Source organism: Schistocerca americana, chromosome 5 (genome assembly GCF_021461395.2).
Source record: "Schistocerca americana isolate TAMUIC-IGC-003095 chromosome 5, iqSchAmer2.1, whole genome shotgun sequence".
In the NCBI taxonomy this organism is placed as follows: Eukaryota; Metazoa; Arthropoda; class Insecta; order Orthoptera; family Acrididae; genus Schistocerca; species Schistocerca americana.
This window is the reverse complement of record NC_060123.1, coordinates 577,483,260-577,498,599: the sequence shown is the minus strand read 5'-3', so window position 1 is coordinate 577,498,599 and position 15,340 is coordinate 577,483,260.

The following is a 15,340-nucleotide window of genomic DNA, read 5'->3' as shown; positions in this document are numbered from 1 at the left end:
TCCTCCAGCCAGCCACACTCCATGGAGTCTGAGTTTAGACACCATTGGGCTACCCATGGAATCCGGTGAAGCCTTCACCTATCCGCTGCCAGTTATGCTAATACACAGTCACTCCCATATGCAATTATTCTGCACTAGCTTTAGGTGGTTGCGACAGCCACTACCGATGACATTCAGCCTACTGTCTTCCAACAGCATGCAAGACCTTCAGGGATGACCACCTTTACTGCACTAGTATGAATGTACTGTTGATCGACACCAGCCTGTGCCCACCAGGCAACATTGCACACCCGTATCTCCTCTCATCTGTTCAATGATAAAGAGTTTTCATGAATTCCCACTGCCTTGTTGCAGCCATTCCAACCATCAGCCCACTCCTGTCTCTCTTGGCAGTCCAGCAGACACATTGTGCCTGGGTGGAAGATCAGAACACCATCCTGGGAACCAGCAGAACAGTTTGCCACCCACCCCTCCCCCCTATAGCAGTCATAGCATTGCTGACTGTCACAACACCTATCGAGGCACAAAATGATCTGACTATGAACTTACAAGAGTAACTTGCAGTGCTGTACGTTAACAACTAGATATTTTTACCAGCCATCAAACTGTTTTATTATTTCAAGAGTCAGTCAAAGAGAGCCTAAACCTGATAGCACTGAAACATCCCAACCCTATTATGATAGTGTGCAAATACTTTAATTTGCCAAGTATCAACTGTTAACCTTCTCAGACATTACCTGGAGTGAGGGCAGTCTTGCCAAGCACTTCTGAACAACTACCAAAAACAACTGCTGCATTGGCATACAAACCAGAACAACATTTTAGACATAACTACAAACAGATCTGTTATCTATGAGAGTGGTATCAAAGAGAGACAGATTAGTGATACACCCCATATAGACTGAGCTGACAGGTCATGGAAAACCTCTTAATATTGTGTCGGACCCTTTGCCAACACAGTAGTGCAGCACCTCGATGTGGCATGGACTCAACAAGTCCATGGAAACCCCATGCAGAAATATTAACCCATGCTACCTCTATAGCTGTCCATAATTGCGGAAGTGTTGCTATTCAGGATTTTGTCCATGAACTGTTCCCTTAATTATGTCCCATAAATGTTAAATGGGATTCATGTCAGGTGATCTGTGTGGCCAAATCATTTGCTCGAACTGTCAAGAATGTTCTTCAAAATAATTGCGAACAGTTGTGGCATAGTGACATGGCGCATTGTCTCCATTAAATTTAAATTGGTATTTGGGAACATGGTGTCCATGAATAACTGCAGATGGTCTTCAAGTAGCCTAACATAACCATTTCCAGTCAGAGATAGGTTCAGTTGGATCAGAGGATCCAGTCCATTCCATGTAAACACAACTCACACTGCTATTGAGCCACCACCACAGTGCCTTGTTGACAACTTGGTTCCATGGCTTTGTGGAGCTTTTGCCACACTCGAACCCTACCATCATCTCTTACCAACTGAAACTGGGACAGCTGACCAGGCCACAGTTTTCTATTCATCTAGGGTCTATCCAATATTGTGGCAACCTGAGGAGACCCGATGTCATGCTGTTAGCAAAGGCACTCTCATTGGTTTTCTGCTGCCATAGCCCATTAATGCTAAATTCCGCCACACTGTCCAAACAGATACATTCATTGTATGTTCCACATTGATTTCTGTGGCCTGTTAACATTGATAACTCTACGCAGAAGCCGCTGATCTCAGTCGTTAAGTAAAGGCTGCTGGCCACTGCATTATCCATGGTGAGAGGTAATGCCTGAAATTTGGTGTTCTTGGCACACTCTTGACACTGCAGATTTCGGGATGTTGTGTTCTGTAACAATTTCTGAAATGGAATGTCCCATGGGTTTAGCTCCAACTGTCATTCTGCATGCAAAGTCTGTTAATTCCCACTTTGTGGCCGTAATCACATCAGAAATGTTTTCACATGAATTGCCTGAGTACAAATAACAGCACTGCCAATGCACAGCCCTTTTATACCTAGTGTAAATGATACTACCGCCATCTGTAATGTGCATATTGCTATCCCATGACTTTTGTCATCTCAGTATGTATGCAGCATTTGTGGATTAGATCTTAGACCTGTTCTGATCATGGGACCTGTTCAGTATTTCATCAATATCTCTAGCTGCTATTGCCAGTAGATGTATCCTGGTGATGGTGCTGCTTCTGTATTCAAGCAGCTGCTTATTTTGGAAAAATTATGATAATGTTGCCATTGTAGGGAAAATGAAGCCTTTTGTTCTTCCATACATAGGTCCAGCTCTTTCTGTTATGTACATGACTCACTCCTCAGTTGACCATAAAGTGTTGAGAAACTAAATGCACAATCTTACTTGTCATCACACAAATATGACTTTAACTGTGGTTTGTTGTCCAGAGGATGGACAATTACTGTTCCTAGATTTTCAAGTGGTATGGAAGTCAAATGGCTCTTTCAGGTGCACTGTATGTCTCCAGTTACAATACACGGACCTGTGTCAAGAGCTGCCATCATTAATCTAAAATCTTTGATAATACATACTATGCTCTCTATCAGATAGAAATGGCACTAAGGCATAAATTTTCTTTGCAGAGCGGAAGAAAAACAGGAAAATTCAAATACAATGCCATACCTCAACAATGCCATTGTGATTTCTGTGAAAATCTGTAGATTCCTTAAAAAATATGGCCTAAAGTGTGTGTGGCATGTCCACCGAACAAAACAAGAAACCTACTCGGAAGCAATAAATGAGACTATGGATTACAAAGTATTTCATGTCTGCGTGCTATGTAATACATTTTACAAATAACTAGGAGGCCTGACAGCTGAAACATCGTGAACAATGTCTAGACGCTAGAAGTTGGACACCATAGTTGCTATCTCAGGATAAGATTCCCAGCGCACAGACACCCAAGGGCAACACAGTGTTATAAATGATGTAATTGAACTCAGGTTTGCTGACATGTTCAGTGAAGGTATTGCCATAAGATCACCAAGGCCTGGGATCATGCCTAGAGGTCATAGACAGGGCAGAAACATGTTCACATGAGTCCAGAATAAAGTGAAACTGGTTCTCACACTCTATCTGGATGCCACTAACTGTCTGTTGGACTGGAGGTTATATACATCGCGTTTGACAGTCCAAGGAAATCTGGCAGCAACCAAATTACAGAACACTGGCTACAGGATTGTTGAAAGTTACAGATTACAAAAGATTTTGAGCACCCAGTGGATGCAGTCATTGACACTGAACAAACCTCAGAAAAATTATGAACTTTTGCAAAGCACCTCGGGCACCACAGCATGAACACACTAGACCACAACACGGAGAAAACGGGTTAGAGTGTGAAACATAAGACAATGCACCCTTCATGCCAAATACACTATAATGTTAATTTTAGTGGAATCTCGATTCATTCATTCATCATGATAAAGGAAGGCAGTGAAGAAGACTCCTCCAACAGGGAAAGCTACAGGAAGTGTCTGATTAAGCTAATCAGTGACACCGAAGTTCCTGGTCTCAGGCAGTTCCACCACCTCACCTTTACCATTTTGAGTCCCATACCCATTATATTACATTGACTTCATAGTTTGATAGAATGCCATGCATGTAATATTTCGGTTACATCATCTTACTGAGAACTGCCATACCCGTAATAATATGGGTGTGGCAGTCCTCACTAAGGTGATGCACCAGGAACACTAAGGGCATGGCATTCCTTGCAGTACTGAAGGCAATCCCATATTGTGGCCATAGCACTCAGTGTTAAACATCTCTTAACTCCTGTATAAAGTCACATCTGGTCCAATGTGTAATGTGTGCCTCAACTTCATGTATTTCCTTTCAGTCTGGGAGGACGAAAAAAAAATATTCTGCCCACTACTTCATAAAACCCATCTCTCTTTCAAAAAATACACACCCATATCACTCCTAAGCTGCTTATACAGAATTTTTAAATACTTAATCCCAATAAACTCACAACTATTTCTTACTGACAGCTTCCAAACAATTTGGTTTTCATGCTGGATATTCAACAATAAAGCAAATATAAGGCTACTTTCCACAATACAGAAGAAGAATTTGGTGTGACACTTCAGTGTGGAAACACTCATGGTGTGGCTGCTCCATATCAAGATGATTAAATCATTTCTAGCAAGACTGAGTTTGCAGAAGGTACCCAAAAACCAGTGGAAGTCAAGGTTCTAGTCTAGGGTCCTCTTACAGCTTATTCTACTAACAATATCCTAAGGAAACCAGGAAAGATTGCCTCATGCATTCATGATGTATTTAAGTGATATAAACCTTAATTACTTTGCTATGAAATCACAGTGTTATATGGATAACTCAAAAAACGTTTTATGGAAGGTAAAAAGTAACTAAGAAATGTCTTCTAACCATTAGCAGCCAAAGTCCACATCTGTGTAAATGGCACCAATTCCACCTGTAGTGCATTCAGAAAGTATCTCTGCTTCAAAATTGCTAATGGAGGACATTCTGATAGTACATATAGGAAGCATGTGGTAGAGGTTCTACATGTTCAGCAGCTGTAGCCCCTCTTCGAAAGACCAGAGTTAAGTCAGTGCTGAAGATGCAGATGTGGAAAACTACTATCTTTGCAATTGTAATACACAATTGCACATTTTCATTAAAATTATGAGAGAGAGAGTCCAGATTAAGACTGACTCATATTACACAAACTGTTATTGATAAGCAATATTGATATTCTGCACAACTAAGATGCCATATTTATCATATTATTCAGAATAAGTCAACTGATTTCCCTGAAAATGGTAACATCTCGCAACAGCACATTATTAACTCACTTAGTTGAGACTATTCAGTCCCATTCAAAATGCCCTAAACAACAATTCTCGTCATTTTAATGTCAATAAACATGCACAAACTCCAAAAAGAAGTTATCACCAATAACCCTACACAGTTGAGAATAAGTAGGAAGGCCGAGAAGGTCTCTGGTACATACATACAACATGGGATTAGTCACAGCTGGCCATGATCCTAGACATTCAGTGCTTCTGGGAACACCCAATGATAACAAGTTACATTGTCAAAATATGTCACGAAATGTGAAAAACTTTTACTTTATCCTGCATTATGCAGCATAATTTGTTAGGAAGAGCTGATGCAGAAGAAACAAATTCAAAATATTTAATTCAAATTGTAAAAATATAGAAGACCTATTGCTGAAGCGAAAACGTATTATAAATCATGTTCTAGGTGACTATGTACCAAGTAAGATCTTAAAAGGTGAGAAGCACCATTTTTGGCTTAATGGTGCCATTCAATGAATGATGCGAAAACAGACTGTTACAATCTGTCCATGAAAGAGAGTGCAGAGAAACTGACGAGAGAAAACTTAATGACAGTTCATGCAACTGTAAGCAGAACTATGCATGAAACATAGGGCAGGTCTCACTGTCAGATCATGAATTTGTTTAAAATCATAGGACGTTCTGGTTCCATTGGTCTGTGAAGACAATGAACGAATTCGGACTTTCTATACAGGTTTTTGTGGATCAGTCTGGTGTTAAAACTGAGGACAGCAGCAGTGATCAAGGCAGAGCTAATGGAAATAGTTATGCTCCAGAAGGAAACAAAATATTGTTTAGCTCCATTAGAGATGAATCGAAGCCTCAGTGGGGAAGGAAATTAGTCATGTTCTTTTCAATGAAACTAAACTAGTGTTTGCTTGAGGCACTTAGAGGAAACACAAAAACCTACTTTAGAAGTGCAACATGGGGATTTAAACTGCCCTCCTCTTAAATGTGAGTCAAATATTTTACTACAGTGCCAGCTTGCTTGGTTTTTCTGTGGAGGGTATTGCTGGGTGGACTGTGACACCACCATTGCCATCACAGGCGGCATGGTGCTAGCGAGTTTCACTCAGCATCATGTGCACAAATAGTTCTCTCTCTGTCTCTCTCTCTCTCTCTCTCTCTGTCTGTCTGTCTGTCTGTCTGTCTGTGTGTGTGTGTGTGTGTGTGTGTGTGTGTGTGTGTAAGTAACTATTTTGTGGAGGGAGGAAGCTAGGCCCTTACATACACCACCATTGGTTGAGGAGACATGCAGAGAGAAAAAGCTGTGCCTGCCTCCGGCAGTGAAGGTACCGCAACATTTTCTTTATGCTTCCATGAAAGCAGAAGTCACACATGGAGGTAAAAAAATCACTTAATGATGTTCAGAAAGGAAACTGAAATAGTCCTACGTTTTGACATACATAACAAAAATCATAACTATAACTGTTTTGCACATTTATCATGAAAAAGGAAACTGTACAAAATAGAGTGAAGTACAACAAAGTAACACAGCTATCTAAACTGACAGTCCCTCACGTTAATGTCAGCTACCTAATATTGGCTGCACCGGAAAAAATATTAACAATGGAAACCTTCAGACTTCTACCAGTTCAGGAGTAGAGAGCTGATCAGCCAACTTACCATAACACACTGTATTGTTGTAACACAATGCTGTCATAACATACTTATTTAGCAGCTCACCCTCAGGTCAGAGTGACGCAGGATTTTTGGTCATCTGCTTCTTGGTATAACTTACCAAACGAAAGCGTTGGTATGTTGATAGAGACACTAACACACACACACACACACACACAAGCTTTCACAACCCATGGTTGGGTTATCAGGAAAGAGGGAAGGAGAGGGAAAGACGAAAGGATGTGGATTTTAAGGGAGAGGGGAAGGAGTCATTCCAATCCCGGGAGTGGAAAGACTTACCTTAGGGGGGTAAAGGGACACACACACACATCCATCCGCACATACACAGACACAAGCAGACATATGTAAAGGCCTTTAGTAGAGTGGCAGGCCTAGTATTTGGACCAACAACATCATTGTTCAAGTGAACCAAAAACTTCAAAGTGATCGGCGATTGACGGTTAGTGGTTTGACAAAAGAATTCCAAAATGTTGCCTGAACCTCAATCTTCAGGACTGTCACTGAAGAGTTTGGATATCACAAACCGTGTGCAGGGAGGGTTCCAGAAGCGCCTACTGCTCAGCACGAAGAGCAAATAATGCATAGTGTATGATAGTTTTTGGAGCACTATGGACAACATGGATAAGGTTTGTTTTCCCACATTATTGCGTGCGACGAGATATTGATATTGTATACTAGTGGATAATCGCAACAATAGTCAATGCAGTTACTTCAAGTTCGCACAAACCAAAAAAAGTTCAAGTAATTTCCGTTCTCTAGCCGAAAAATTATGGCTATCATATTTTGGGATGCAAAGGCCATCTTTATGATTGATTTCATGGGCTGTGGGTCAACAGCTGCAGCTGACGTATACTGTGAAATGCTAACCAAACTTTAGACCTGCAATACAAAACCTATATTGCGGGAAACTATCGTCTGGCATAATCTACCTTCACGACAGTGCACGACCTCTGCTGCCAAAAACATGAAAAAATTCAAGATTTTCGTTGGGAATTTTTTAGCAGCCTCCATACAGTCCCAGCCTTGCACAACTATTTCCTCTTCTTGCACTTGAAATAGTGGCTGGGTGTACAAAGATTTCAAAACAATCTGGCGTTACCATCTGCTTCAATCCATAAGCGGTGGACTTGTATGCAGAGGGGTTAAAGAAGCTGCTGTAGCGTTACAGAAGGTGTATAGATGTGAATGGTGATTGTGTGGAAAAGTAAGGTAGGTATGTAGTAAAATATTACTGTCACTAAAAACCTTTCCTCATGAACTTATTTTTTATGACCAAACGGACCTTAGTTCTGAAATACGCCTCGTATTTCAGAGCAAATGACTTCGATTTTACCAAAACCTCACATGTCTTAAGTAAAATGAACTCCTTTAATCTGTTTGCATGTACTTTTATGAACTTTGTGTTTGTTAATTGGAGATTTGCATTTGGTCCGTTACGACACGAAACGGTGCTCTGTGTGGGCTTGTTAACTTCTTTGACTGCCCTCTTCTCACACTTTCGTTATATAATAATAGCTCGTTTCATACCTTGGAGTTCTGAGTACGACCATAATACTGCTTGTTCTTTCTCTTACATTCCTTATTAAAACTCCTTTCAAACTGGCACATCCCTTCCTTTAGTTCCATTACATTATTATCGTAGTTCTATTGTACTTTGATATGATCTCGCCGTTCGATCCCAGGAAAGTTGCATATTCTCCTGAAAAGTAGCTTGATTGGAGTGAATCCACTTGATGACTGCAGCTTGGCGTTATATAAAAAAGGCAAAATGCATCAGTTCATTACAGTTTTCCTGCTTCATTCCCGCATAATAGTGTAGATATTCTGCGTTCTGAGAGTTGTTTCGAATACTCTCTTTGTCTGCGAATGACATGTACGCGATTGAATCTTCTCGATCTTCAGTAAACGACAATCCCTCTTTAGGATGTCACGTTGTAAGTTTGTTATTTGGTCACTCAGTAATGCTGACGGTATTACAGAATTGCAAATTATTTTCTGTACTAAGACTCGTGCTATTGTGTCAATATCCTTTTTGTGCTATAGGCTCTGCTACAACGAATTTCGTGATGTCATCCTGGTATGTTAGGATGTATCAATTTCCTTTAGCTGTTATCTGAACGAGCGAATACCTGGTTAGGTGTTTCAGTGTGCCATAAGGGCATCTTCACATTATTCTGTGTAATATTGCTCCTCTGACAACTACATTGAACGTACTCCTTCAATTCTTCATCACATCTCTCCATAATCTCCATCTTTTAATATAGTCATATGTGCTGCAGATTCCTTTGTAACCACTTATTGACAAATCGTGAAACTTCTGCTGAATGGCTCATTTCTCCTCTTCACTAATCGCTGGTTGCTGATCATCTTGTTCTTCTTCATCGATCTCTTCCACATTCCTAATGACTGCAGCTGTGGCTTCTGGTATGCATGACAATCCGCTTGCTAATATTTTATGAGCCCTTTTTGTATATTATCTCAAAGTAGGAGTCTGCCAGTTTAATCCTGAATTTCGTTAATCTTGACAACAGATCACTTAGGGGAAGAGTGGGAGGAACGGACCATTATTTAAATTATTCATTCTCATTCATGTCCTATTGACTCTACAACAAAGTTAGATAATGGTACATCCATCTTTGGTGCACATAAATTCACGAAAATGGACAGCATAATTCACCTCAACAATGATTTATGTAGTGTGCTGTAAGTTGGTGCAAATGTCCCACACCTCCCATACCTGAGGGAGGAACGGGACAGAACTAGGGATGTATGGGATGATATCATACAGTGCTAGCTTGTCAAGATTCTGTTGAACATATAACTTTTATTGATCTACGGCACTATTGTACATTATACGTTGAGAGATTTACAGAAAATGTATATGTGGTTATCATGGGACATTAGTTGAGACATAACTCACTTTCATATGAAATATATATTTATTGAACACTTGTATATACGACAATTATGGTTATTACACCTATCATGAGACGAAAGTTCACGCCAGACTCGCTAGTCCAAAGAAAAAGGTTCCCAAAGATAGGGGCTCTGCGCTAGAGACGTCCCAGAGTCCCCCCCCCCCCCTGCCCCCCTGATAGTGCAGAGCAAAGGTTCACGGGATGAAGTCGTAATCTCGGTGCCAACATGGCGGGTGAAGGGTGAAGGTAGCAGCCAGTGTGAGATGTGGGGGCGGCGGTGTTGGTGGTGCTGCAGCCCAGTGGTTCCAACAGCTGCCCATGAGAGGTGATGGCAAGTAGAGATGAGTTGCCCGAAGCCAGGGTAGCTGCATCGGGAGGAAAGTCGTCATTGAGAGACCATGCTGGTTTAAGTCTATTAACTGAGACTGTCTGGGGACATCTGTGGAGGTGGATGACAAGCGTGTTGGTACTGCAGCATAGCACACGTTGAGGGCCCAAATAGGGCAGCTGATGGGCTGTCCGCACAGTGTTGCCCCACAGCACAACAAAGTCGCACGTAGCTAGGTGCTTGTTGATGAACACGGGGGAGGGGAGGGGCGCAGGACAGGGGTGCGGAGGTGCATGATGTGCGTGCGCCCGTGATCGACCATGGTGGGGAGATCCTTGGATGTGGCGAGAGGTGAATCCTTGACAAACTTGGCGGGGAGAAGGAGTGGCTTGCCATACAGAACCTCGGCAAGTGCGGCATTAAGATCTTCCTTATGTGCTGAGCGAATACCCAGCAGGACCCACAGGAGGGCCTCTGACCACAGGCCTCTGTGGCACATTAGGGCGGCCTTGAGTATGAGGTGCCATTGCTCGACGAGGCCATTCGCCTGCAGGTGGTAAGCTGTGGTATGAAACTTGGTGACATCGCAGAGTCATGTGAAGAGTGCAGACTCAAATTGGTGTTCCTGTTCGGTGCTGAGAGATAGGGGACAGCCGAAGCAAGCAACGCATGCTGAGATGAAGGAATGGGCGACGGTCCTCGCCGTGTTGTCAGTAAGGGGGACCTCCTCAACCCAGTGGGTGACACAGTCAACAACTGGCAACATATGTGTGTAGCTCTCAGATGAAGGAAGGGGACCAATGACGTCGATATGGATGTGCAGGAAACACCCCTTAGGGATGTCAAACTTGCCCAGAGGAGGTTGGGCGTGCCTACCAACCTTGCTGCTCTGGTACCGAAAGCATGCATGGCTCCAAGTGTGACAGTCATGCTTGACACCAGGCCAGACAAAGTGCTCCGCAACCAGCCACGTCATGGCTCATGTCCCAGGGTAAGCTAAGCCATGTAAGGCAGTAAAGACTCTATGGTGAAGAGCAGCAGGGACCAGGGGGCGAAGTTTGCCTATAGAGGTGTCAAAAAGAATAGGGATTGCCGAACCAGGTAGTATATGGGGCTGAACAGAGAGTGATGAACCACTGTCTGATCTTAGTTGCTGTATATTGTCATCATCAGCTTGTAGTCAGGTGAGCTCCTCCAGATTCAGTGGTGCAGTTACTACACAGATGTGGGAAAGGTAGTATGTCACAATGTTCTCCACGCCACGGATATAGCATGCTTCAGAAGAGTGCTCACAGATGTAGTCCATATGGCGGAAATGCCTGGGTGGAAGGTCTTTAGCCAGATTATGAATAGCATCCACCAGCGGCTTGTGATCAGTATAGATCGTGAAGGGTCGCCCCTCGAGGTCACTACAAAAATGTTTAATTGCCCCATACACTGTGAGCAGCTCATAGTCAAGTGCTGACCACTTGCACTAGCTCATAGTCAGTTTCTTGAAAATAAGCGGAGGGGTTGAGTGAAGTTGGTGGTGTGCTGCTGTAAAACGGCACCCACAGCTGAATCACTGGCATCAGTTGTGATCGAGACAACGGCCTCAGGGTAGGGTGGGTGAGTGTGGCAGCTTTGGCTAGGGCAGTTTTAAGGTTACCAAAAGCGTCAAGCATTGGTTGGGTCCACTCCAACTTCCGTTTTCCAGTGGTGTTCTTGCTGGAGAAAGTATCTGTGAGGGCCATTTGGACGGAGGCAGCTTGAGGAATATGGTGGCAGTAAAAGTTTGCCATATACAGAAAACGATGGAGCTGAGCATAATCCTTGGGGAGAGGAAGCTTAATTATGTTTTCGACACGAGAACTCATTGGCTGTAGGCTGTCAGCAGAGATGGAATGGAAGGTAAGAGAGATGGAATGGAAGGTAATGGATGTGGAACAGAGTTGAGATTTATCATGGTTGATCACTGCACCGTTGGCAGCGAGGGCCGAATGGACTGAAGTGAGGTGAACTTGATGCTCCTCAGTGGAGGAAGAAAAGGTAAGGATATCGTCTAAGAAAGTGTAAGCAAACTGCAGAGGACGCAAAATGGAATCAATGAACTTCTGCCATGTCTGCACAGCATTTTTCGATCCATAAGGCATGTAACAGTATTCAAAGAGGCTGAAGGGATGATGATGGCCATCTTTGGAATATCTGGTGGATGCATAGGATTCTGGTGATATGCTTTGGAGCAATCTAATACAGAGAAAAAGGCAGAACCATGAAGCAACTGCGTGTAATCTTGGATATGTTGTATGAGGTAGTTATTAATAATGGTTGGGCATTAAGAGACCTGTAGTCCCTACACGTTTAAGGTTAACATGTTAATGTTCCTCTTTGGGAACAAGGTGAATAGGGGAAGACCAGTTGCTATCAGAGGGGCGGAGGACGCCCAAAACAAACAGATCCTGAACACGCAGAAGTTTGGAAGTGTTAAGGCACCTGGCCTTATAATAAACAGGTTGGCCATCGGTGGTGCGAATCTTATGGCAGTGCCATTACTAATGACCGATAATTGTGTGGGGGAGTTGGCATGATGGGTCAAGAAGGTATCCACAGGCAACATTGGTTCGCTGACCTTGCTGAACCGGGGCGACGTAAGCAAGGCTTCAGCTGTACTCGGCAATGGAAGGTGCAATGCAGGAGTGAAACGGCGTGAGAAATCTGGAAAGGTGCATGTAGGTGCGTCTCGGAGATTCGTCCACGGCGATGCAAAGGAAACAGCAAGTGGTGGAATGCTCAGCACAGGAGCAGGTTGACGTGAAGACTCTGTAGAGGCATGTGCTGGGCCACCTCGCTGCAGGGCTGCAGATAAGCGACGTATGGTATGTCGTGCTTGTGACAATTTAGCAGAGGCAGAGGTGATGTGGGCACATAAGTCATCGTTCTGGGTGTGGAGTTCATCGATCTGGCAGTGCATGTACAACAGATGAGAGACCCTTGAGGTTATGCGCTCGACCAGGGAAGCACACATGGAAAGCACAGCCGAGGAGGCAGAGAGCAAAGTGGTGTTGAAATTGGGTATGCACGGAACTGTAGAGCCGGATGCATAGCAGAGCGCGGTGGCCTGCAGGTCTGGTGAAATTTCATAATGGTGTAGAAAATCCAACCCAGTCACAGGTTCATCCATGTTGACAGCGAGGAAGGTACAAGGGAAGGAATGAACTGGTGAGAGGAGAAGACTCATCTTAATGGAGCTGTGGACTGCAATGGGAGAATGGTTGGCTGTGATCAAGGTGAGGGTAGTGGGGGATAGCACATCGACCGTATGCTTGGCCAGGCTGACGCTAATGTCGGCGCCAGTGTCAACAAGAAAGTGTATGCCAGTTGAGATGTCTGTGACATAGAGGCTTTCCGTCGCTGAAGTGGGTGGTGCAGCATCAGAAGATAGGTGCCATGAAGGTACGTTGCACTTAAACGTGCCTGCCAGTCTAATATGGTTAGGTGCAGGGCACGCAGCAGTTGTAGGTGGTGTCCCCGTAAGTAGTGTGGAACCAGCACAGCGGGTAGGCCAGGTGGCGCGCAGCCACGGTGCGGGTGGGGTAGTGGCTGACTGTGGTGGGGCTGGTAGCTGATTGGGCCGCTGCTTGGGAGAGGTTGGCGGCTGTCGAGAGCCCAGTGGCAGTACATCCTGTAGGCCACTAGGTGGCAGCTCCTGATGGGCATCTGAGGCAAGCACACCAGCCTCTGCCAGCTGGGCACAGAATCGGAGGAGTAGGTTTGCCAGCTGAGTAGGATGATGGAGATGTCGTTCGTGACAGGTGGTGTTGGTAACGAATGATGGTATAAGCCTGATCCGCCACATGTAATCGAACCTCGAGTTGGTCAGCAGCGTGAGACAGGAGATGAAGCTGTAGATCCGAAGTCATTTTGATCATCCACAATGTCAGGCAATGTGTGGTCATCGATTAAAGCACATAGATGCTGCAAAAGTTGCGAAGGGGTGCAGTCATAAAGATGCTCATGTAAAATGTGATGGATAGCCTCGGCCAGAGGGCGGGAAAGGCGCTCGATCGGCAGTGATTTCTGCGAGGCGGGTGGTGAGAGGAGCAAGTCACTGATGAGGTCCGTATGTGCATGTAGATGGCTCACCAGGCAGACAAAATGGGCGCCGTCTTCGGAAATGCCATGGGTGTCCAGGAGGCGGTCCACTAAGGCAAACCAAGTTTTTGGGTTGTCTATTTGCAGTGCAGGTAGCTTAGGGAACCTGCCTGGTAATGCATTTTGAGTCTGCACTGGCTGCTGAAAATCAGTGCGGGCAGAGCAGGACACCTCCAACGCTGAAAGTACGATAGCGGTGAATCGTGTGTCGCCCAAGGTCTGGGTAGGGTGGTAGCCGCATGCAGCACACGATATGCATGATACGGAGGGAGCAGAGGCAGTGGCGGGCGAATAAGCTGGCAAAGTGTGTCCAGCCAGCAAACCTGACAAAGAATGCGACACAGGTGTAACGTCCGGTGCCGTTGCAACGGCAGGCAGGGGGCAGTCATGGTGGAGCCACGGGGCAGTGTACCTGGGAACCAGAGCAGATGGAATGGCCGGCGCCATTATGAAAGCGAGCTGAAGGCAGTCATGGTGCAAACATGGTGCGATGGTCGCAGAAACCAATGCACTCGAGGCGACTGGCGTCGCCAAAACGGCATGCGGGGATGGCGGTGGGAGCTGCGACACTACTGAAATGAGAATGTGCTACCTCGTGCGATTCACAGTCCTGGAAATTTGCTGGCACGCCAAGCCATCCCAAAGGTAACGCTGTACATAAAGGATATACCGCACTGTCTTTAAGTGGAACGTCCTCCATGTCGTGGTTAGGCAGCAGTCACTGTCCTCATTGTGGCTGTTGTTGTGCTGCCACACTAAGCGTCGGCCATGTTTGAACCAGGTAAGGTTAGGTGGCCGCCGACATGGCTGGTCATAAATACCTGTTCACTTTTAACCAAGGTTGAAAGTGGTACACTTGTTCACTCACAGTCGCAATCGGCAGAGGTAATGGGGCCCGTTGCACTTGTACTGAAAGTCTCAGGTAGATGCATTGTGGCATAAACAATGCAGTCTGGCACGCAATGTGAGTGAATGACGAAAAGAAGCACAAATAACGCTGGATGAGATGTCGACAGTGTCAGTGTCAACACTGGTTATCACAGGAGATTAGTCGAGAGATAACTCACTTCGATATGAAATATACATTTAGTGAACACTTGTACATACGAAAATTATGGCTGTTACACCTATCAGGAGCGGAAAGTTCGTGCAGACTCGCTAATCCAAAGAAAGAGGTTCGCAAAGATAGGGCACTCTGCGCTAGAGACGCCACATATACAAAGATTTCACACGTTCAGTGCTTCCAGAACATAATGGGGCTGGTAACTTCTTTAAAATGTCTTTTTTTTCCACAACACTCACATCTTTTTCAACTGGAAAATAGAACTTGAAAACTCCACTTTTTCCGCGTAAGTGTAACTTCGATTTCACCGTTTGGATCACATTTAATTATTCTCCCAACGTAATAAATCACAGATTTTTTTGTAGAAAACTTTACAAGAACAAAGTCTTTTCCTTAATGTTCATTGAATTGCCTTCCAATTTTA